This window comes from Crotalus tigris, unplaced genomic scaffold (assembly GCF_016545835.1).
Source record: "Crotalus tigris isolate CLP2741 ecotype Arizona unplaced genomic scaffold, ASM1654583v1 scf7180000018580.5573681206:619365, whole genome shotgun sequence".
In the NCBI taxonomy this organism is placed as follows: Eukaryota; Metazoa; Chordata; class Lepidosauria; order Squamata; family Viperidae; genus Crotalus; species Crotalus tigris.
In genome coordinates this window covers 1-26,388 of record NW_024097085.1, presented here as the reverse complement: position 1 = coordinate 26,388, position 26,388 = coordinate 1, and positions in this window count along the sequence as shown.

The following is a 26,388-nucleotide window of genomic DNA, read 5'->3' as shown; positions in this document are numbered from 1 at the left end:
CCCTCTACTTCTTGGTTATGCAAAAGAGCTGAGCTGAATCAAAGTGAGATTTGGAGGAAGTGTTTGCAAAAGGCTCCATAGCAACTTTGGAACTTCCCCCTCCCCCCCTTTTTTAAAAAATAAATAAATAAAATAAAACCCAAATCACACTTCAAATGTAGCCATCTGCAGACTTTCCACACTGACAAGTGACAAGCGCTCACTCCAGATTATCTCTGAGCTGAGAAACAGACCATGGGGTATTTATAGACTAGGATTGAGAGAGAGAGAGAGAGAGAGAGGGAGGGAGAGAGAGAGAGAGAGAGAGAGAGATCTTCAGAAAAGGAATTTGCATGGCTACTCTTTATGGCTTCCCTTTTTCAGGTGCGGTAAGACCCCTCACATGCTTTTGGAGAACAAGTAAACCCCTCAGATATTAAAGGCACAGAAAGCAAGACTCAGCTGTAAAAACTGTATAAAAATCCTCGTACTCGCAAAACCAGTTTGTCAGCTGTCCCAGAACCACATGCTGTTGTCACTTCCGCTCCAAAGAAAGACCTTCTTTTCGAGCTGATGTCTTCGTCCTTCATTTCCTTCGGCGTGCCTGTTTTTCCCAGCTGGGGACCTGAGTTGATTTCTTCCAACACAAGTTAAGAAAATCAACCAGGATGAAGGTTAGCCAATGGGCCACGGAGCTCAGCTCCCGTCTCTTCTTTATGCAGTTCCTGTTTTCATCTCTTAGGTCAGTGGTCCTCAACCTTTCTGGCTCTGTGGAGCCTGACACTCAGAATGGGTAGACTTCTTTCACTTATCTGTGAAGATAGTAGAAGCATATGACTTACAACTATAATGGGCAGGCTCCCTTATAGTTGTAGGTTGAGGACTACCTGCATAGATGTAGATCCTCTAATTCAGTGGTTCTCAACCTTTTTAATGCCGCAACTCCCAACCAGTCGTAGGTCGAGGACTACTCAACCGGTCGTAAGTCGAGGACTACTCAACTGGTGCAGCACTGTTGAGAATGGGACTTCTGGCAGGGTCAGCAGGGCAGAGACAGCCTGGACAATTCCTATTGGCTTTTGAAAGCCAATAGAATTAGACTCTATTCAAGAGAGTCTATTCTATTGGCTTTCAAAAGCCAATAGAATAAAAGGGAGTAGTACAGCTAAGGAAAAGGGGGGGGGGAAAGGCAGACTGCGTTGTTTGGTGACCCCCGTGAAATGGTCGTTCGACCCCAAATGGAGTCCCGACCTACAGGTTGAGAACCACTGCTCTAATTAGAAGTGAGCAGTACCATTGGGTGAAGTAAGACCACACAGAATTTAGATTTAGCTAAAAGGGATTGGTTAGTTTGTGTGTGCAGCAACTTGTAAATCCCAGCCCATATTTTAATAAATCATATGAACCAGGCCATCAGCTGAAGACAGAATAGATTTTTAATTTGGGAGGTCATGCCATATTACATGATTATAGCATTTCTGTCTGTTATGGGTCTGGGTTTAAAGCATATTCTTTCATGCAAATTGAACCATCACTTCTTAAAGACCGTTAAGGTCTCAGCCTAAATGCTCGTAGTGTGCAGTTTTCAGCATGCAAATCTTGATTCAAAGCCATTTGATCAAAGCTCTGCAACAAATCACTTTTCTGAATCAAATTGGAAAAAGTTATCTGAATGGGCGCATGGAACAGAACGCCTTCAAACCTATTAGAATTTCTCAAACGACTTGTGTACCTGGACAAAACCTTTTACTTTTTTTTTTTTTAATCAGTTCAAAAGATCAACCCTGATTTAATTCAGACGTCCAAAGGGAACGGATTTTTTTTGGGGGGGAGGGAAACCTTGCAGAAGTCTGAATCAAATTGGACTGTATACTCAATTTAAACGGGTGATTGGAATTGAATTTTGTCCGATTCCCCCAAAACAATTCATGTGATCTCACAGAGCTATAAGGCCAGGAATTAGAGGATAATAATTGGGAACAGCGAATTTTAGAAACAGGATTGGAGCTATCTTGATATAAAGTCTTGTAGAGAGATCCTTTTTCTTAAATGTATTTTTTGTTTTTCTATTTCATTGCTAATACAGGTAGTCCTCAACTTACAACAGTCCATTTAGTGACTGTTCAAAATTACAATGGCACTGGGAAAAAAGTGACTTCTGACCATTTTTCACGCTTACGACCAATGCAGCAGTGTTCAAGTGATCAAAATTCAGATGCTAGGCAACTGGTTTGTATTTATGATGGTGGCAGAGTTCCAGGAGCATCTGAGCCGTGGTGGCGCAGTGGTTAAAATGCAGTACTGCAGGCTAATACTGCTCTGCTGACTCCCAGCAATTCAGTAGTTCGATCCTGACTGGCTCAAGGTTGACGCAGACTTCCATCCTTCTGAGGTTGGTAAAATGAGGACCCAGATTGTTGGGGGCAACAGGCTAACTCTGTAAACCACTTAGAGACAGCTGTAAAGCACTGTGAAGTGGTATATAAGTCTAAGTGCTATTGGTAAGTGGGAAGGAAGGAAGGAAGGAAGGAAGGAAGGAAGGAAGGAAGGAAGGAAGAAAGGAAGGAAGGAAGAAAGGAAGGAAGGAAGAAAGGAAGGAAGGGAGGAAAGAAGGAAAGAAGGAAGGAAAGATTGAGGAGGAGGAGAAGGGAGGGAGGAAGAGAAAGAGAGAGAGAAGGGAGAAAGCAAAAGAAGGAGGGGAGGAAGGAAGGAGATGTAGTAGTAGTAATAGGAGGAGGAAGAGGAGAAGGGCTGTGGTTGCACTGTGGTTAGAATGCAGTATTGCAGGCTGACTCTGCCCACTGCCAGGAGTTCAATCCTGACTGGCTCAAGGTTGACTCAGCCTTCCATCTTTCCCAGATTGGTAAAATGAGGACCCAGATTGTTGGGGGCGATAGGCTGACTCTGTAAACTGCTTAGAGAGGGCTGTAAAGCTCCGTGAAGCGGTATATGTCTAAGTGCTATTGCTAGTTGCCTTCCTTTTGTGGCCTTCTCACAAGCAAACTCAATGAGGAAGTCAGATTCATTTAACAACCACGTTACTAACTTAACAACTCTTGCGATTCACTTACCAACTGTGGCAAGAAAGGGCGTTAAATGGGGCAAAATTCGCTCTACAACTATCTCGCTTACAACAGAAGCATATAAGGAAAGGTTGATGGAATTAGGTATGTCTAATTTAATGAAGAGAGGATGAGGGGGGACATGATAGCAGTATTCCAATATCTCGGGCTGCTCCAAAGAAGAGGCAGTCAAGCTATTTTCCAAGGTGCTTGAAGGCAGGAGAAGAAGCAATGGATGGAAACTAATCAAGGAGAGAAGCAACCTAGAACTAAGGAGAAACTTCCTGTCAGTGAGAACAATTAACCAGTGGAACAACCTGCCTCCAGAAGTGGTGAATGCTCCAACACTGGAGGTTTTTAAGAAGAGACTGGACAGCCATTTGTCTGAAATGGTATAGGGTTTCCTGCCTGAGCAGGGGGTTAGGCTAGATGACCTCCAAGGTCCCTTCCAACTTATATTATGGCTCAATTGTGGTCATAAGTCAACGACCACCTGTAAGCAGTGGTGGGATTCAAATACCTGAACAACCAGTTCTCTTATTGGATGCAGGCCTGGGTCTCTGAGGCCTAGAATGGACTTCCGGAAGTGACATCCATACACTTCTGGTGGGCTGTTTTAGGCCTGGGAGGCCTCCTCCAGGCCCTGAGGCCTAGAATGGACTTCCAGAAGTGGCATCCACACACTTCTGGCGGGCCGTTCTAGGCCTGGAAGGCCTCCTCCAGGCCTCCGAGACCTAGAACAGACTTCCAGAAGTGGCATTCATGCACTTCCGGTGGGCTGTTTTAGGCCTGGGATGCCTCCTCCAGATCTCTGAGGCCTAGGCTGGTCTTCCGGAAGCACTGTGCATTAAGCGAGTTCTCCCAACTCAGCAAAATGTAGCCAGTGGTTCTGCCAAATTGGTGCAAACTGGCTGAATCCCACCACTGCTTGTAAGGATTATGACCTCAATTTCAGCCTGCAAGTTCGGTTGGAAATCAGAACAGTTGTAAAATGGATTATCCGGTGACTGATTTTATGAACTTGGTGACTGTAGAGCAAGGGTCTCCAACCTTGGCAACTTTAAGACTTGTGGACTTCAACTCCCAGAATTCCTCAGCCAGCCATGCTTGGAAACCTCTTGCTTTCCCCTCAGCATGGCTGGCTTAGGAATTCTGGTAGTTGGTCCACAAGCCATAAAAGAGCCAAGGTGGCCTACCGCTGGACTAGGTCCTGTTAAAAGGGGAACTTTTCTATGTCTGGTAGGAAACCCAAAAGATGCTTTTTCAAAAGGCAACTGGACTTTCTTGTTTTTCTTTGAAGATGTTCAGCTTCTCATCCAAGAAGCTTCTTCATCTCTTCCATTCCCCCACAATCCCCTCAGAGCTGAAGAAGCTTCTTGGGTGAGAAGCGAAAGGTCTTCAAAGAAAAACAGAAAAGGCCTTGTGAAAAAACAACTTTGGGATGACTATGACCTGGATGACTTAGAACAGGGGTCTTCAGACTTGGTCCTTTTATGACTTGTGGACTTCAACTCCCAGAATTCCTCAACCAGCGTGCCTAGCTGAGGAATTCTGGGAGTTGAAGTCCACAAGTCATAAAAGGGCCAAGTTTGAAGACCCCTGACTTAGGAGATGGATAAGAATATCAGATTTGAAGTTTATGGAGATTCTCAGTCATCCAGATCATGGCTGTCCCAAAGGTGCTTTTTCAAAAGAAAACTGGACTTTGTTTTGCCTGGAGGATGTTTTGCTTCTCATCCAAGAAGCTTCTTCAGTTCTGACCGAATGGTGGATGATGGAAGGATTTATATTTCTTGAAGTCATCTGGTTGTTAGTACTCTTTCTGAGAGTCACGGAGGCCATTGTTTACAACACAGTCCTTTTAGCAGTTCCAAGAAGGTTCCACACCCATTTGCACTATTCAGATGACCCTGAGGGCACAGATAAACCTCCAAGTGGCCTCAACGACTCTCAGAAAGAGTGCTAATGACCAGATGACTGCATCCTTCCATCCTCCACCATTCAGTCAGAACTGAAGAAGCTTCTTAGATGAGAAGCAAAATGTCTTCAAGGAAAAACAAAGTCCAGTTGCCTTTGGAACAGGATTTGAAGGTAGCTTAGTGGTCAGCCAGTCTGACTCCCTGCATAGGGCAGGAAGCCATGATTATGACACCCCCTAACAAACGCCTATCCAAACTCAATTCAATTTTTTTTCTCCCGGAAGGAGAAATAAACGCTTTTACTGTTGAATAATTTTCACCCTGAGCACAGTTCTCCTGGTTGTCCAACAAAAATGTATTTCCTTGTCCTTTCAGAGAACTGATTTCAAAGATCTTCTAGAGCAGTGTTTCTCAACCTTGACAATTTTAAGGCATGTGGACTTCAACTCCCAGAATTCCACAGCCAGCAATGCTGGCTTTGGAATTCTGGGAGTTGAAGTCCACATGCCTTAAAATTGTCAAAGTTGAGAAACACTGATCTAGAACAACACAGAACAATTTAAGACACTGCTTATAAGCACTTGAAGCATTGTTAGTGACCCCACACAGCCACTTTACAGTCTGTTTCTGTTGCTCCCCTGTGGGAGGAGGTTTCAAAGTATTTCCAGCAGGACTACCAGATTCTGTAACAGCTTTGTTCCTTATGCCATCTGTTTGGTAAACTCGCCAGGTTCATTTTTCTCACCATGTATATGCATACATTCGAACAAGACTGCGTTGTTTCTCTGTGTCATAGAATATATATGGGTATGTGGGTATATGCAACTTTTTTTGTCATATTTATATAGAGTATATTGGAGTTAGTGACTCTTTGGGAGCTCTATGCAACAAAATTTCATTTTAATGTATGCCGATTAGTGTATATTTAAAGCGACAATAAAGTTATTCTATTCTATTCTATTCTATTCTATTCTATTCTATTCCATTCTATATTCTATTCCATATTCTATTCCATTCCATTCCATATTCTATTCTATTCTATTCTATTCTATTCTATTCTATTCTATTCTATTCATTCCATTCCTTTCAATTCCCATCTATATATTCTATTCTATTCTATTCTATTCTATTCTATTCTATTCTATTCTATTCTATTCTATTCTATTCTATTCTATTCTATTCCTGTCCTATTCCTGTCCTATTCTATTCTATTCTATTCTATTCTATTCTATTCTGTTGTTCTGTTCTGTTCCGTTCCGTTCCACTCCACTCCACTCCTCTCCGCTCCGCTCCGCTCCTCTCCTCTCCTCTCCACTCCACTCCACTCCACTCCACTCCACTCTATTACATTCCATTGCATTGCATTCCATTCCACTCCACTCCACTCCTCTCCACTTCATTCTACTCCATTCCATTCCATTCAGTAGTGGGATTCAAATATGTGAACAATCGCTTCTCTGTGTGGATGCTACTTCCGGAAGTCCATTCTGGGCCTGGGAAACAAAAAATTAGCTACAGTTCTGCCAAAGTGGTGCAAACCGGCTGAATCCCACCAGTGATTCCATTCAATTCCACTCCACTCCAACTCCACTCCAACTCCACTCCACTCCACGGCTCAATCTCCTACTTGATGTTCCCTCTGATATTATATCACCCTGCAGCCTTCTCTTTTCCAGGCTAAATAAGATCTAATGTGTCCAACACATCCTTGTATGTTTGTCTTCTTAGGATTCTTTCCATCTTGTCTTCAGCACTTGCTTCATTTTATCAATGTCCAGTTTAAAGTGTGTCGACGGGAATTTGAGGCAATATTCTACATGTGATTGGACCCATAGAACACAGAAAGGAATAATGACTTTAATAACTTCTGTTCATTTCACAGTAATCCAGTTTTCTGATTCCAAGCGGCCCTGAATCTCATGAAGAATGAAGAAATAAAAACTAAAAATTAAAAAAGGAACAAAAGAAGAAATATCTAATATTCCAATGTTCATCATATTGAACGTAATTTCTCCCCCCCCCTTTCTTTAAAGGTTTTGAGGCATAGAAGGATAGATTTAATTAAATCTTTATCCTAGGAGCAGTTCCTCAATCGATAGCAATTATAAAGAACAGAACATTTTAGGTTTAAAGGATATGATGTCTTTTTAAAGCCATGAAAGCTGAAGCACCGATATTTTATAAGGCAGATTTGTGTTGATGTGTCTCTCTGTGTGTGTGTGTTTAAAGTATGGCATTTAATAGTGATTAATGAGTTTCATTGTTAAGACCAAAATTTTTCCTGCAATCTATCCCAAAGGATGCAATAAACCATCCATTGCTTAAACTAAATGATCTGAAGTCAGTTTAACTATTCATTCTTCCCTGTTCATTTAGAAATACCCATTACGCATATTTTTCTGTATTTTAAGTGATAATAAACTGTTGATTTAAATCATCTATTCATATTTAGCGGGAAAAAAATTCCACAGTAAAGCTAAATGGAGGGATTTCCACAATTTTTTTTAGTTAATTTATATTAAGTGGTTTATGAAAATATTAAGAACTAGCCTGGAGTCAAACCAATAATATTCATTTTTGGTCCTGAAATTTTCCTCCAATTTTTCCAAATTTTCTTGCCCTGAAAAATAATTTTTTTAATTTTCTTGGCTGGGTGTTTCTGAACAGACGTTTTCCTTATGAGGTGGAAAAGGACATTAGTGGTGTTATGGGCTTCAGGACGGTCTTCTGAAATTTTGATGGCTGATTCCAGTTTGGTCTAGTGCAGGGGTAGGCAACCTTGGCTCTTTTATGACTCATGAACTTCAACTCCCAGAATTCCTGAGCCAGCATGGCTCACCTTGGAAACTTCTCCCTTTCCCCTCAACATGGCTGGCTCAGGAATTCTGGGAGTTGAAGTCCATGAGTCATAAAAGAGCCAACGTTGCCTACCCCAGGTCTAGTGGTTAAAACACCATACTAGAAATTGGAAGATCATGAGTTCAAGGCCTGCCTTAGCCATGAAAGCCAACTGGGTGACTTTGGGCCAATCACCAGGAGACGGTGAGTCAATCACCAGGAGACGGTGAGTTCTAATCCCACCTCAGGCCTGAAATCCAACTGGATGACTTTGAGCCAATCTCTCTCTCTCAATCCAATCTACCTCACAGGTTTGTTGCTATGGGGAAAACAAGAGGAGGAAGGTATGTTGAATATGTTCACCACCTTGATATAAAAAGGCGGGATATAAATAAATAGATCCTCCATGTTCTAATGAACCCTCAAGGAGGAATGTCGTCTTGGAAATTACGTGATCTGTAAAAAGACAGAGCATCCAGATTATGAACAGACATTCCAACTACATCTACATATCTGTGGGGGAAGAGCAGGCAGAACTAGGGATGGAGTTAAGCGAGTCATCAGCTTAGAATCATTGTGTTCCCACAAGCACTTTAAGCCCAACCCCTTCTGAATTCCATTGACCCTTATCTGGTGCTAAGTTAGCACTGAACTTTAGTTGACCACATTATTGTGTATAGGCTTGAATAAATCTTCTATGCTGCAACCATACAAAGGGTCCTGATTCTTTGCACCTAACAATATTTAACTTTACTCTTTCCAGCTTCCTGCAAATGCACACTTTCTAATATTCTACCCCAAAAGATTTCTAAGTACCACATTGCTGAGTGCAGCACACCATAGGGAAATAACTGAAAAACTTTTTTTAATGTGTGTAATTTCTGCTTGCTATTCTTTCAGCACACTTAGATACACACAAGCAAACCAGATCCCTCAGTTCCAAAGCAAGCTTGTCTGCAGTATTATTCATTGCTCTGAGAATAACCTTTCTCTCTTAACCACTGTAGTATATACATTTTAATTAGAACTGCGTTTCCGGACTTCACTTCTCACTTAAATAAATCGTATTCCGATTTCTAACCGTTAATCAGAAATGTGTCCTCAGTCACATTGCTTCCAAAGTTCATAGCTATTCTAAGCCATCAATTTGTTGGGCTAAACATTTACCCTGCTAGAGCAATGATGCCTTAAAATGTGGAATGGCCTGCTTGTATATTGCTGGGATAACTGAGGGACTATACTCTAGAGAAGTTATAACTCTTTCTTGTTAGATTTTTCAAGTGCATTTTTGGATAGTGTAAATCCACTTGTTGTCTTTTTCAGGGCTATGCCAAAATACATGTAATGCCTCTAGAAGTTTCTTCTGACTCCTCAAATTAATACATATTTAAAATGAACTAAAATTGACTAACTTGCAAAATTATCAGACCCAGTGATATTTTGACATTACCAAACTAGGTGAGATCATCAGGGCAGTGAGGATGTTATCTAGTTTGGGTAATGAAACATCCGCAAGAAAACAACGAAGCTCAAAGAGCACCAAGGACCCCTCAGACTTATTTATTTTGTGGTTGTATTTATTGTTTTGACATATTTTAAATTGTATTCATTGATTTATAATATTAGAACTGTAAGCCACCCAGAATCACTTGGTTGAGTTGGGTGGCCATCAAAATTGAATCAATAAATAAATCGCCAGGAGACGATGAGTCTCTCTCAGCCCAACTGACCTCAGCAGATTGTTGTTGTGTGGAAAATAGAAGGAGGAAGGAGTGTTAGTTACGTTCACACTCTTGACTTCTTTATAAAAATAATAAAGGCAGGTTAAAAATCAATCAATCAATCAAAATGTCTGCCCTGTAGATTCCTATAAGTTCTCTTCATGAGTCTAGAGCAAGGGTGTCCAACCTTGGCAACTTTAAGATTTGTGGACTTCAACTCCCAGAATTCACCAGCTCCTTGCAACCAAACCACAAGATTCTCACAATAACCTGATTTATTGGAAGGGGGAAAGATTTGAGTTGTAAAAATCTTGGCCATTGGATACATTTACTTTAGCATCTCATTTATGTTGCTGGCAGAGCTTTCTTGACCCTCTCACTAACCATCCATAGTGCACTGGGGAGATGGCTACTCATGGTCAAGGAACAATATGGGGAACTTTTGTACCTGTCATATTGGTGTTTCTCAACTTTGGAAACTTTAAAGTGTGTGGACTTCAGCTCCACTTGCTAAGGTTGAAAAAACACAGTCATAAAGTATTTGGCAAACATGGCTGGCTGGGGGATTCTGGGACCTGAAGTCCGTAAGTCTTAAAATTGCCAGGTTTGGAGATCTTTGGTGTAGTGTTTCACTACAGTAAGGAAACAAATGATGTCATTCTGAGGATCAATCATTGTCTCTTTTCTCGAGTTCATTTTTCACATCTCAGCAGATGCCAAGCATTTGTATGAAAGCTGGCAAAGTGTTTGGAGTGCCCTTTTGGCAATAGAAGAAACAGCTGGCGCCATCAAAATGATTGCATTCTTGGGCATTAACTTAAATTGGAGGAGCAGGAATGTAATGTAGGCAGCCTGGGGTTATATTTTATAATCCTGGTGCATTCATAACTTCACTGTGTAAATCCCGTAAATTGTATTTAGAGCAATCCTGTTGACTTAGTCACGTAACTCTTAATCTTGAAAGCAGTGCATGGAATTAATCCATTGTGTTATTGCACAATGGATTGCTTTATTTTAGACAAGTGCTCTCCAAGCTTGGCAGTTTTAAGACTTTGGACTTCAACTCCCAGAATTCCCTAGCCAGCCATAGGATGGGTGGAAAGGGGATGGACTCATGATCATAATACCTGCAATGATGTGTGGGAAGTCAGCCCCCCAGAGAAGGAAATATTAAAGAGGCAGAGAAGCATGCCCAGTTTTTCTTAATAGCCCGAAGTCTCCCTCCTCCAAGCAGAAACCAGCTCTGTAGAAATTCAGATGTAAATAATCCAGGAAGGTTGGAGGCCCCCAGCTAGAAGTTTAGGAAGACAAAGATATCTAAAATATACATACCCCACCCAAACTCTAAGATAGGACATAATAGGATTAACCCAGAGATGCCAAAGGGCACACTCAGACTCAGGTCAAAGTTCATGCCACAGGAACAACTCCAAACAAAAGGCTCCAGAGGGTATAAAAACCCACTCCCTACAAGTGCTCTCTCTCTTTTCTTCCAGAGCCACCTTCCTGTCTGGCTCTCCTCTTCAATAAACTGCAACATTCTTTTTAAAGCAGTCACCATCTTGTTTATTCCCGTCTTGGACTGAACCATGATGAAGACTTTTCCTTCAACAGATGAAGACTTAGAAGTTTCAGTTCATGTCAGGTACCAAGAACCAACAACAAGTAGAATTGCTTCTGAGTAGTTACTCTATTGTTGTTTGCCTACAGACAGAATCTTGTCAGATTAAAGCCATGCTGGTTGAGGAGTTGAAGTTCACAAGTCTTAAAAGTTGCCAAGTTTGGAGACTCTTGTTCTAGACTAAGGGTGGTTCTCTCCCACCCTGCAGCATATTCTGAAGAAATTATTGCTGGAATCCACAGTCATTGTGAGGTTCTTGGTGCTCTCTGAGCTTTGTTGTTTGCTTATAAACATTTCCTCACCCAACTGGGTAACTTCATCAGTGCAGGTAACAAACCCCACACTCCTTTACACTGATCTAGTAAGGTCATGAAACATCTTGAAGCAAAGAACTAACTCAGACAGCAGCAAGAACTCCACAATTCTAACCTGAAGTACAAATATTATCTTCTATTAAATCTTGTTTGTTTGCTTTCTTAAGAAATGTTCTAGATAACTTGCAAATGGCCCACTGTTACTGGACGTTGAATGGAACGTAACTTGAATAAACTATTGCTATTATAACTTCTAATAATAATAATAAAAAACCTTGGTGGAATCCTTGATGGGCCTGTTTTCTCCCTCAAAAGGCTGACACCAAGCTTGAATTCTGCCCCCATCTTTCTTTCTATCTCCATTGGGGAAAAACACATTTGTTCTCTGTCAACATAGAATACTTGCAAAAATGACAATTAAATGTTTCCTTTTTGGTCTGGTTCCCCAAAACTAGCTTATTTCCTCTGGAATTTCTTATTTGGAGTTTTGGTAAGTAGCCATTGTTGTTGTTGGTTGCGAAGTCATGTCTGACCCATCGCAACCTCATGGACAATGTTCCTCCAGGCCTTCCTGTCCTCTACCATCCATTTAAGATCATGTCTACTGCTTCAGTGACTCCATCCAGCCACCTCATTCTCTGTCATCCCCTTCTTCTTTTGCCCTCAATCTTTCCCAACATTAGACTCTTCTCCAGTGAGTCCTTCCTTCTCGTTAGTGTCCAAAGTACTTGAGTTTCAACTTCAGGATCTGGCCTTCTAAAGAGCAGTCGGGGTTGATCTCTTCTAGAACTGACCGGTTTGATCGCCAGGGGACTCGCAGGAGTCTTACCACCCCCAAAAAGACTGGATTGGCCCAGGAGGAAAAAAAAAAAAGAACATTAGGTTCCTAGGTTGATAGATTTTTCACATCTCCATTTGCTTTCTTAAATTAGGACTTGGGTAGAAAGAATGAATATAGTTTGGTTAAACTATCGTAAATCTTTTTGAAAAATAGGGGTAGGTAGGAAAGGAATGAGCCCATAGTAATAATACCTGCAATGAAGCAACTTAGTTCATGTCATGTACCAAGAACCAACAATAACACTTGGAATCATTTCCAAGTCGTTTCTTTATTGTTGTTTGCCTATAGACAGAATCTTGCCGGACTGAAGCAACTATCTGCATAACTAGAGATATACCGTTTGAATGCTTTGGGTAAGGCTAGGGTGAGGTTTGCCACTTGCAGTGAAGTCTTCTTCCTGCCTACCAAATACTCCAAACTCTACTGCCTCTTTGCTCTCTGGGAAGCAGCCCCTCCCTCCTGGGACTCCAGACTACATTCCACCCCAGTCCATTTGTAATTCCTCACTCATGCCCTAAAGAACAGAATAATTGGAAGAGATGTGACACAACTTGCTTGCAACCTAATAGATTACAAGATGGGGAGAAATGGAATCAGGAAGAAGGGGGAAAGGGCTGGAAGAACAAGGTATACCAATTTAATCAAACAGAAGAACATCATAGCTTTCTAGTTGCGTGGTGACAAACTCCAAGCTTCCCCTCACTGATGGTGCTACTTTACTTTCCATGCATAAAATGGCAGCTAGTCAATACAATACAATACATTGCCTCCTTCATACTTGTGTTTTACAGCATCAGGAGCAAACTTTAGGATAATAGCCTTTGAAAAGATAATGCACAAAGCCGGATTGTGCTAAGTACCTCATTCTCTAAAGATTTTTGTCCTTGAAGCATTCCATCTGAACACAACTCCAGATGCTTTGAGTGCCTTTTTTTTTTCTGACTTCAGAACAAAAGTGTTAAAACTCTCCTGTGAGGTCAGTCTCAGAATGCACCCAGGTCGAAATATTGCATGTATTTCTAGGGATCAGTAACAAACAGATAGGTCACACTTTTGGTAAAAGTACCCAAAAAACAATACCCATGTAAGAGATCCGAGCTTTTGGCAACTCAGCACAATTGTAGGAAAAGTACTTGTTAGCAGCTAATGTCAAGCACAGACAGGCACGTCAAGGGACAAGCGAGAGATTTTAATTATTGTATATCTTTTATTTGAAGCCATCCAATTTTTTTTTCTCTTTTGCTACAAGAGGAAGCCAGTGAAAGTAATTAGGCACCATCGAGACATCCTGAATTTCAGAAGTTGCTGAAGGAAGCAATTAAGAACAAAGGAAATGGTGAGTTCTGAATCAAAGCTAGACCAGATATGAAGTCCAAGAGAAAAGCTGACTCATGATTAGTGATGCTCATAGTCTGGGACTTGAGAGAATTTCACAAAAATATTGCTGACTAATAAGTCCAGGGAGTTTAACATCTATGTGAGGTCAAAAGATGTGGCAAGGTACCCTGGAGATAGGAGAAAAATGTAGTCTTTTGAAGTCCTACTTAGTACAACCTCTGAAGAAGACAACATGGAGAACATAGTCCAGTCCATAGGCAGTCCTTGACTTACGACCACAATTGACCCCAAAATTTCTGTGACTAAGCGAAACAGTTATTAAGGGAGTTTTGCCCCCATTTTATGGCCTTTCTTGCCACAGTTGTTAAGTTTATCACTACAGCTGTTAAGTGAGTATAGTTGTTAAGCTTGTAACACAGTTGTTAAGTGAATCTGGCTTCCCCATTGACTTTGCTAGTCAGCAAAAGGTGATCACATGACCCAGGGACACTGCAACCGTCGTAAATATGAACCAACTGCCAAGCCTGTGAACTCTGAACAATTGACCCTGGGGATGCTACAACGGTCGTAAGTATGAAAAATGGTCATGTCACTTTTTTTAGTGTCTTTGTAACCTCGAAAGGTGACTAGATTGTAAGTCAAGAACCACCTTTATCTCATTCATAACCACAAAGGTGCCGACAGGAAATGGTTAATATTTTCGTCTGCATAATTCCGTTACAAGCCCCAAGATCAGAGGAAGATTGCCTTAATGAAGCTGTATTCCGTGTCTCTCTGTGTTGATGTTTCTTCACATGCGTTCAATGAAAGCAGATTCTGCCTGTTACTAGCACATGGAGCCATTCATACTAGAATATCAAAAGAAAGCATCGTATTATGCATAACATTTCACTTTGGAATTAGGCTGAAGTCACGCTTTTGTGAGAAAAGTGACATCAGACTTCTTCATTAATTCCGGCACTTTTGTTGGCTTTGAAAACATTTTTAACTACTGTGCTGGTTGAAAATGTACACTGTAGCTTGTAGACTATAATTCACTCCACTGAGACACCACATCGTTCCTAGGATAACTGAGAGACATGGTGGCATGGTGGTTAGAAGGCAATATTGCAGGCTAACTCACGGCCCACAGCCAGGAGTTCAATCCTGACCAGCTCAAGGCTGACTCAGCCTTCCATCCTTCCGAGGTCGGTAAAATGAAGACACAGATTGTTGGGGGCAACAGGCTGACTCTTTTAAAGAACTTAGAGAGGGCTGTAAAAGCACTATGAGGTGGTATATAAGTCTAAATGCTACTGCTATTGTTATTGCTATAACAATATTAGATTCTGGGGTTTATTCTGTTGCTAATGGTTGGTACCCGGAACATTGCACAAATGAATTGCGGTAAGAATCCTTCTGTGTCTGACCACACTTGACCAAATATTCTATTCTGTTCCATTCCATTCCATATTTTCTATTCTATTCTGTTCTGTTCTGTTCTGTTCTGTTCTGTTCTGTTCTGTTCTGCTCTGCTCTGCTCTATTCTATTCAATTTGATTCGATTCCATATTCTCTACTCTATTCTATTCTATTCTATCTACTCTACTCTACTCTACTCTACTCTACTCTACTCTACTCTACTCTACTCTACTCTTCTATGTTCTGTTCTGTTCTACTCTACTCTGCTTCCAGGATTCTGTTTCCTCTTCTTGTCTCATGATCCTCAACTGGAAAAATTGATTAAAATACTTTTGCTCTCATTTTTTTTTTTCATTTCCTGCCCAAGACTTTGCAGTTTTCATTGGAAGTTGCAATCCTTTAACAAAAGTTGTTTAACGATCCGGCACCAGCAGCAGAAATGAAGAAAACATCATTCCACAAGGTTCTGCTTATTAGGAATATAGTTTCCCCAGCTGTTCAAAATTTATTTTTTATTGATTATCACAGTGTTCCTTTATTTGTGATTAACTTTTTCAGGCAGCATATAATTTAACCAAATGCTATCTACTTAGCTTTGAGAAGAAAAGGCAAGATTCCTTCCTCTTTTTCTTTCTCTTTCTTTCCCCTTCCTCCCTCCCTCCATCCTTTTGTTCTATCTTTCCTTCCTCACTTTTTCTTTCACTGTCTTCCTTCCTTCCTTCCGTCCTCCCTCTCTCCCTCCCTCCCACCTTCCCTTCTCCTTCCTCTTCCTCTTTCCCTTCCCCTTCTTCCTTCCCTCTCTCTTCCTCGTCCTTCCTCTAGCACTTCCTTCCTTTTGAAATGGTAACGCTGAAATCTCTCTGACCCAATGCGCTTTTTACCATCTCCAGGAAAATGAAAACCAAGGCATGTTAAGGAATGGCAGCTTTCTCATCAGCGGGCTTGCAGCAATTAATCAGAAATTTAAATGTCATAGCGCCAGCAAATCTCCCAAACAACTCCGGGAAGAACAAAAAAAAAATAGAACTCACTAATGATTTGTAGTTATAGGGGGAGGGGAAAAAAGAGTGGGAGGGGGGTCCCAGCATGCATTCTGATATGTTTTGGACTGTTTGTTTCCATAAAAGCTGTCAACCTAGCCAGCAGTGGAACTCAGTGGGAAGAGGAGCAGGATAGAATAAAGCAGCTCAAATTGACAGCTAATTTAAATTAATGCATAATTTTTTTTCACATATACCGCAAGAACTGGAAAAGATTCCAGCATTGTGACAATTTTAGAATGCAATGAATTCTTGCAATAATGGTAGCCCAAGTTCTGTGATGGAATCTAGGGAGAAGATGGATTCCCAGGAGGGAGGGGCTGCCTTCCAGGGGAGTAAGAGGCAACTGAGCCCAGATATTAGGTGTGAGAGAAAGGGGGTGAGGACAGCCTCTCCCTAACAGTTCACAAGTATATTTGTAGATATCTATGGAGAGTCTCAGTCATCCAGGTCATGGTTGTCCCATAGGTGCTTTTCCCAAAGGCAACTGAACTTTTCTTTGTTTAATAATAATAATAATAATAATAACAACAACAACAACAACAACATCCACATCTGCTTATCCCAGGTCCTGGGTAAGGACTCGATAGGTAGACAAAATGCCAAATCCAGTCTGAACATCTGGCTGACTGTGCGATGATCCATAATAATAATAATAATAATAATAATAATAATAATAATAATAATCCACGCAGTGACATTGATAGACTTTATCTACCAAGGCAAATAGGTGGGCGTGGAATGCTACAAGTACATCAGATGGTTGAAGAAGAAAAAATGGCTTTGGAAGAATATCTGCAGAACAATGATGAAGATGCACTGAAATTAGTATATCAGGAAGGCTTACTAACTACTGGGGAGACCAAACTGGCCTACAAGAAAGACCAAATGAAGAACAGAATAGAGGCATGGGAAGACAAGCACTACATGGCCAATACATGAAAAAAATAGCTGGGAAAGCAGATAATAATAAAACCTGGCAATGGCTAAGAGCAGGAAAATTGAAGAAAGAGACCGAGGGACTAATTCTGGCTGCACAAGACCAAGCCTTAAGGACAAATGCATACAAAGTCAAAATTGAGAAGACAGCAACAGACAGTACGTGCCGCCTATGCAAAGAAGCTGAAGAAACAGTGGACCACTTGGTAAGCTTTTGCAAGAAGATTGCACAGACTGATTACAAGCAGCGGCATGACAAAGTAGCAACAATGGTGCATTGGAAGATCTGCAAAAAATATCATTTGCCTGTAAGCGAAAACTGGTGGGATCATAAAATAGAGAAAGTCATAGAAAATGATAAAATTAAACTGCTCTGGGACTTCAGAATTCAAACAGACAAGCACCTGCAACATAACACCCCAGACTTAACAATTGTCGCTAAGAAAGACAAAAAAGTCTGGATAGTGGGCGTGGCAGTGCCTGGAGACAGCAGAATAGACGAGAAAGAACTGGAGAAGATAACAAAATACAAAGACCTACAAATAGAAATAGAAAGACTGTGGCAAAAGCAAGCAGGGGTAGTACCAATAGTCATAGGCTCCTTGGGTGCAATCCCAAAACAACTGAGCACCACTTGAACACCATTGGCATTGACAAATTCCCTATTAGTCAATTGCAAAAGGCGGCCTTACTAGGAACTGCTTCTATCCTGCGACGATATCTGTAATACCATCAAACATCCACATCTGCCTATCCCAGGTCCTGGGTAAGGACTCGATAGGTAGACAAAATGCCAAATCCAGTCTGAACATCTGGCTGACTGTGCGATGAATGATAATAATAATAATAATAATAATAATAATAATAATAATAATAATAATAATAGTAATAATACCTAGAATGCTGGTAGCAACCCGAGTCAACCATCAGTGCCAGCCAATCTGAATGTTCAGTTGACTGACGTTCATGTTTAATGACTAAAAGATAATAATAATAAAGTTGGAAGGGACCTTGGAGGTCATCTAGTCCAACCCCCTGCTCCGGCAGGAAACCCTACACCATTTCAGACAAATGGCTGTCCAGTCTCTTCTTAGAAACTTCCAGTGTTGGAGCATTCACCGCTTCTGGAGGCAGGTTGTTCCACTGATTTATTGTTCTCATTGTCAGGAAGTTTCTCCTTAGTTCTAGGTTGCTTCTCTCCTCGATTAGTTTCCATCCGTTGCTTCTTTTCCTGCTTTCAGGCACTTTGGAGAATAGCTTGACTCCCTCTTCTTTGGGGCAGCCCCTGAGATATTGGAAGACTGCTATCATGTCCCCCCTCATCCTTCTCTTCATTAGACTAGACATACCCAATTCCAGCAACTGTTTCTTACATGTTTTAGCCTCCAGTCCTTGAAGACATTTCGCTTCTCATGCAAGAAGCATCTTCAGTTCTGACTGAATGGTGTGGGGGACTGGAAGGATTTATATTGCTTGCAGTCATCTGTCATTAGCACTAAGAGTGCTAGCGACCGAGAAGAGAAACATCTTCAAGAAAAAAGTAAAGAAAAGTCCAGTTGTCTTTTGAAAAAGCACCTTTGGATTATATGGTAGACAGCAATAACAAGAGCACTTAGACTTATATAGCACCCCACAGTGCTTTACAGCACTCTCTGCACGGTTTGCAAATATCAGGGTATTGCCGCCAACAAGCTGGGTCTTCCTTTTACCGACCTCGGAAGGATGGAAGGTTGAGGCAACCTTGAGTCGGTCGGGATCGAACTGCTGGCTGTGGGCAGAGTTAGCCTGCAATACTGCATTCTAGATGCAGACAATGGACCCTCAGACCCGCCATTCGGCTAAAAAGATGGTTACTGCAGATGGACCGATTCTTCAAATTGTTCAGAAGAATAGATTAGATAATCTTTATTGTCATTTTTTTCCCCCTGTGGGCACAACGGCACACATTAAAAAATGGAATTTAGTTTCCTGCTCTCAAAGTGTACACATACATAACACACATTTGAAACATACTGTCATGTTTCCAACTAATGAAACACTTCAAAGAACTTCCAGGCAGGGTTTACCCTAACAGATTGACGACACTTCATGTATGGTTTATGCCAGAATCTGAATTCCCCTTGCTTGCGTCTAACTTTTCTTGCTAAACCTCTCCCTTATTTTCCAATCATAAGTCACATCTTCCAATTAGCCCGGAGGGCAAAGATTCACTTCCATTCCTTTTCCCGGGCTTTCCTTAAGTCTCCTCCCCTTCTCTGTCATCTGAATTAACTCTAAAAATACTAGACAGTTCTGTATATTTTGTCAAAGCAATAACATCCTATATTAACAACATTGACACATACTATATACAACATATGTACACCCTTATATATAAGTAACATATAAATATTATTCACTGACCATCTTGAGTACATAAGGGAAGGAGGAAGCTTGAGAGTTCACAAGGTTTATACTGTATGGAACGAAACTGTGACTGAATCTAGATGTTCTGCTTCAGATGCCACGGAGCCCCCTCCCCTCCCAGAAGGTAACAAGGAAAACAGGTCGTGAAGAGGATGTGTAGGGTCCCAGACATTCTTACGGACCTTGCTCAAGCAATGCTTATGTGCTATGTCCTGGATGGGAGGGAGGGAACTGCCAATGACCTTTTCTACCGTCCTCACCACTCTCTGTACCGCCTTCCTGTCTGAAGCAGGAATGCCTCCAAACCAGACCGTGATGCTGTATGATAGAATGCTCTCTATCGTCCCTCTGTAGAAAGTGGTCAGGACAGGGGAAGGAAGATCACTTTAGAACAGTGGTTCTCAACCTGTGGATCGGGACCCCATTTGGGGTCGAACGACCATTTCACGGGGGTCACCAAACAATGCAGCCCGCCATTTTTTTCCCCCTTTTCCTTAGCTGTGCTACTCCCTTTTATTCTATTGGCTTTTGAAAGCCAATAGAATAGACTCTCTTGAATAGAGTCTAATTCTATTGGCTTTCAAAAGCCAATAGGAATTGTCCAGGCTGTCTCTGCCCTGCTGAGCCCGCCAAAAGTCCCATTCTGCAAACGGTGCTGCCCCAGTTGAGTAGTCCTCGACTTACGACCAGTTGAATAGTCCTCAACTTACGACCTGTTGGGGGTTGTGGCATTAAAAAGGTTGAGAACCACTGCTTTAGAACTTCCACAAACCCAGCATCTCTCTGCTGTTCATTAATGGATAAATCTTTTTTTTTTCAGGCTTCTGCACCAGCTTGGGAGGGGAGGGGGAAAGTGCCATTTTTAAAAAGTCAGTTTAACATTAATGAATGAACTCTAAAGCACTTTCTCTAACTCAGTTTTAAAGCAAGTGCAGCCCTGATTGTTCTGTCAGCAATGTCACCAGCGAGAAAGAAGAGAGATTTTAAATCTCCATTTAAAGCTTCCAAATGTTTTTAAGTGTGCAAATCAAAATTCTAAAGGAAGCCACTATGCTTTTTTTGAAAATAATAATAATAAAAGATGGAGTACTAACAGAAAGTAGAGCCTTTGGCTCCAGAAGTAGTTCTTCCACATTATCTCAGATGTGCATTTCTTATATTCTAATAACCACTTTAGTTATGGCTAGATCTATACATTTTCCCTTTAGGTTGTAATGTTACATATTATAAAGAATCTCCATTGTCTAAAACTGAATCCTTCTCTAGACAAAAGTTGCTGGAAATGTACACAATCAGAAGATACTTACTCAAGTTTTTTGGAGAAACAAACATTTGCCACCCACTAGAGAAATATGCTGCCTTTTAGTTATCAATATGTCTAACAGAATAACAGAGTTGGAAGGGACCTTGGAGGTCTTCTAGTCCAGCCCCCTGCTCACTGTCAGGAAGTTTCTCCTTAATTCCAGGTTGCTTCTCTCTTTGGTCAGTTTCCAACCATTGTTTCTTGTCCGGGCCTCTGGTGCTATGCCTTATACCAGTTCAGACAAATGGTTGTCCAATCTCTTCTTCCAGTGTTGGAGCATCCACAACTTCTAGAGGCAAGTTGTTCCACTGCTTAATTGTTCTGTCAGGAAATTTCTCTTTAGTTCTAGGTTGCTTCTCTCCTTGGTTAGTTTCCATCCATGGCTGCTTGTCTACAAATCTCATATAGGAATAGTTTAAGAATGTAAAATTTGGGAGTTCATAAACATTGATTCACACACTCATGGACACACATGGAGAGAGACATAATATTGAGTTCAAAATTATCTAGGCACCAGTTGATATCATAGCAATAGCACTTAGACTATATACTGCTTCACAGTGATTTACAGCTCTCTCTAAGCCAGTGGTTCTCAACCTGTGGGTCGGGACCCCATTTGGGGTCGAACGACCATTTCACAGGGGTCGCCAAACAACGCAGTCCGCCATTTGTTCCCCCTTTTCCTTAGCTGTGCTACTCCCTTTTATTCTATTGGCTTTTGAAAGCCAATAGGATAGACTCTCTTGAATAGAGTCTAATTTTATTGGCTTTCAAAAGCCAATAGGAATTGTCCAGGCTGTCTCTGCCCTGCTGAGCCCACCAAAAGTCCCATTCTGCAAACGGTGCTGCACCAGTTGAGTAGTCCTTGACTTACGACCGGTTGAGTAATCCTCGACTTACAACCTGTTGGGGGTCGTGGCATTAAAAAGTTTGAGAACCACTGCTCTAAGCAGTTTACAGAGTCAGCCTCTTGGCCCCAACAATCTGGGTCCTCCTTTAAATAAACCTCGGAAGGATGGAAGGCTGAGTCAACCTTGAAATTGTGGCACTAAAATCCAAACATATCTTTAAGAACTGTAAAAAAAAAACTGGCTCATTTAGAAAAGAGAAGGGGAAATTGCTATTTAAGGATTGCTATTTAATATAAGGACAGAAACTGAAGCTGAAGCTCAGATACTTTGGCCACCTAATGAGAAGAGAGGCATCCTTGGACAATTTGATTTAGGCCATAAAATGTTTTATACATAAAACATTTCCTGTGATCAACTCCTAGTGTTTGATTAGGGTACTTCCAAGGCAGAGACATCTCTGAATATTTCCATGAATTTAAAACAATGGTTCAAGTAGTTTAGAAGCTCTAACATTGTTGTAGGCATAGGGGAATCTGGTAAGGAATCTGGTGTCTCAGAAATGATGATCCAGTAGGTCCCAGGTTGTCCAGTATCACCTGGGGTGCCCCACGGCTCTGTTCAGGGCCCAGTGCTCTTCAACATTTTCATCAATTATTTGATGAGGGGATAGTTGGGAACTCATCAAATTTGCAGACGACACCAAGCTGGCAGGAATAGCCAACACTCCAGAAGACAGGCTTAAGATACAGGAGGATCTGGATAGACTTGAACCATGGGCACTATCTAACAAAATGAAATTCAATGATGAAAAAAGTAAGGTTCTACATTTAGGCAATGGGTATAATATAGGTGGTACCTTGCTCAATAGTAGCAACTGTGAGAGGGATCTTGGAGTCCTAGTGAACAATCACTTAAATATGAGCCAGCTGTGTGCTGCAGCTGCCAAAACAGCCAACACAGTCCTAGGCTGCATTAACAGAGCGATAGAATCCAGATCATGTGAAGGTTTAATACCACTTTACAAGGCTTGGTAAGGCCACACTTGGAATACTGCATCCAGTTTTGGTCACCATGATGTAAAAAAGTTGTTGAGACTCTAGATTAGAAAGAGGGCAGAAAAGAGCAACAAAGATGATCAGGGAACTGGAGGCTAAAACGCATTAAAGAACGGTTGCTGAAATTGGGTATGTCTAGTTTAATGAAGAGAAGGATGAAGGGGGACATGATAGCAGTGTTCCAATATCTCAGGGGCTGCCACAAAGAAAAGGGAGTCAAGCTATTCTCCAAAGCACCTGAAGGCAGGACAAGAAGCAATGGATGGAAACTAATCAAAAGAAGCAATGAATGGAAACTAATCAAAGAGAGAAGCAACCTAGAACTAAGGAGAAATTTCCTGACAGCTAGAACAATTAACTAGTAGAACAACCTGCCTCCAGAAGCTGTGAATGCTCCAACACTAGAAGTTTTTAAGAAGAGATGGGACAGCCATTTGTCTGAAATGGTATGGAGTTTCCTGCCTGAGCAGGCAGTTGGACTAGATGACCTCCAAGATCCCTTCAAATAATTATTGTTATGGATCATCGCACAGTCAGCCAGATGTTCAGACTGGATTTGGCATTTTGTCTACCTATCGAGTCCTTACCCAGGACCTGGGATAGGCAGATGTGGATGTTTGATGGTATTACAGATATCGTCGCAGGATGGAAGCTGTTCCTAATAAGGCCTCCTTTTGCAATTGACTAATAGCGAATTTGTCAATGCCAATGGTATTCAAGTGGTGCTCCAGTTGTTTTGGGATTGCACCCAAGGCGCCTATTACTATTGGTACTACCCTTGCTTGCTTTTGCCACAGTTTTTCTATTTCTATTTGTAGGTCTTTGTATTTTGTTATCTTCTCCAGTTATTTCTCATCTATTCTGCTGTCTCCAGGCACTGCCATGTCCACTATCCAGACTTTTTTGTCTTTCTTATCGACAATTGTTAAGTCTGGGGTGATATGTTGCAGGTGCTTGTCTGTTTGAATTCTGAAGTCCCAGAGCAGTTTAATTTTATCATTTTCTATGACTTTCTCTATTTTATGCTCCCACCAGTTTTTGCTTACAGGCAAATGATATTTTTTGCAGATCTTCCAATGCACCATTGTTGCTACTTTGTCATGGCGCTGCTTGTAGTCAGTCTGTGCAATCTTCTTGCAGCAGCTTACCATGTGGTCCACTGTTTCTTCAGCTTCTTTGCATAGGCGGCACTTACTGTCTGTTGCTGTCTTCTCAATTTTGACTTTATATGCATTTTTCCTTAAGGCTTGGTCTTGTGCAGCCAGAATTAGTCCCTCGGTCTCTTTCTTCAATTTTCCTGCTCTTAGCCATTGCCAGGTTTTATTTTTATCTGCTTTCCCAGCTATTTTTTTTATGTATTGGCCAGGTAGTGCTTTGTCTTCCCATGCCTCTATTCTGTTCTTCATTTGGTCTTTCTTGTAGGCCAGTTTGGTCTCTCCAGTAGTCAGTAAGCCTTCCTGATATACTAATTTCAGTGCATCTTCATCATTGTTCTTCAGATATTCTTCCAAAGCCATTTTTTCTTCTTCAACCATCTGATGTACTTGTATTATTACTATTATTATTATTATTAGTAGTATTAGTATTATCTAACAGGAGGCAGTCATTGTAGAAAATGGTCAGAACAGAGGCTGCTTGATATTGGCTGAAGATGTCATTTTAAATTGTAGTTTTATACAGTATTTGCAGTTTTTATGAACTATGGGTTTCAGCCTCCTAATGAGACAACACAGGAATGGATGGCTAAAGAAATTAAATTAAATGGCCTTTCCTGAGAGAAAATCTCTCTTAGTATCCCATCCCAGGCTCTTCCCATGCCCTTTAGGAAGACATTGCAATAAAATAAAATAAATCAAATCAAAGCTACCCCAGAGCCTCAGACTGCAATTTTAGTTATATTCACACTTATCATCTGCAGCATCTTTTGCAGAGGAAAAGAATAAATACACACGGCTCTGTCCATTTCCAGGCCAGTTTCCACTATTAAAAATAACCCCACCTCGTAAATCAGAATTTGGTTTTCTGGCCTTGTTAATTTGTACAGATAGTACAAATAGTACGGATAGTCCTCAGCTTACAACATTTCATTTAGTGGTTCAAAGTTACAACGGCGCTGAAAAAAAAGTGAGTTATGACCGTTTTTCACACTTAGGACCATTGCAGCATCAGGATCAAATTCAGATGCTTGACAACGTGGGGGGTCACGTGACCACCTTTTATGACCTTCTGACAAGCAAAGTTAATGGGGGGGAACCAGATTCACTTAACGACCGGGTTACTAATTTAACAACTGCAACGATTCACTTGACAACTGTGGCAAGAAAAGTCGTAAAATGGGGCAAAGCGCCCTTAACAAATCTCTCACTTAGCAGTATAAATTTTGGGCTCCATTGTGGTCGTAAGGTGAGGACCACCTGTATCTGTTTTTGTAGGCTGTTTCTCACTGATGTTCCATCTTCTGCAAAAAATAAATAAATAATCTTCAAATATTTTATCTGAGGATTTGGAAAACAAAAGATATCAATCAAGTAAGATTAATAATAACAATAACAATAACAACAACAACAATAATAATAATAGTACAAAGACCTACAAATAGAACTAGAAAGACTGTGGCAAAGGCAAGCACGGGTAGTACCAATAGTAATAGACGCCTTGGGTGAAATCCCAAAACAACTGGAGCACCACTTGAACACCATCATTGGCATTGACAAATTCGCCATTAGTCAATTGCAAAAGGCAGCCTTACTAGGAACTGCTTCCCTCCTGCGACGATATCTGTAATACCATCAAACATCCACATCTGCCTATCCCAGGTCCTGGGTAAGGACTCGATAGGTAGACAAAATGCCAAATCCAGTCTGAACATCTGGCTGACTGTGCGATGATCGATAATAATAATAATAGGAGAGCTATGCAGAGGTTTTCAACATTACTGGACAGGTTCATCAGAGGAGTCAGACAAAGAGTTTGTCTCTCCCATAAAAAAATATGGTGAGACGTAAATTTCAGAATGCCATACCGGCTCGGATGTTGCCCGGGTTAACAAGGTCCGTGCTAGATATTGGAGTTCCTGGATATCTGGTGAAAAATGGGTTACAGGACTCAGGACTGTTGGCTGAGCAACCAGGGCCAGCAGCTGCAGAACTACTGGAAGAAAAAGTGTTTACCCGTCGCAGATACACAGTGATGGAAAACAAAGAAATAATGATCTGTTACTACAGATCAAGTCCAACCAGAAGAGGATATCTAAAACGAATGCACCAGTTCTGGAAAGAACAACACCCAGAATCAGAAATAACAGAACAGAGACTAGCAGATCAACGCCGATTTATAACACGAAATAAAATATTCACAGAAACAGAATTGGACGAACTGCAAAGGTTTACCCAGGGCAAGAAATCAAAGCCTTACCAGAAGTAATTCAGAATGTAGAGGCAAACCAGGGGGAGTTGGCAGTGAAGGAATCTAGCAGAGATATACAACTGTTCTCATTTGGAAAACAGGCACCTCTACCTCAGGAAGAACAAAACCCTCTAACTAAAGAAATAAAAGAATTGAAACAAAGAATAACTGAGCATCTAGAACAGCACAAAAATAACAGAATAAGGCTGCCTGCATTGAAGCTTGTTCAAAAGAAACAGCTAGCACAAGCATTAAAAGATGCAAATACTGCAATAGCAAGTATAAGCACCAATTCACTGCAAGAAACAAACCAATTAATGTACAGCACAGCTGCAGTTATAACAGAATACCTCGG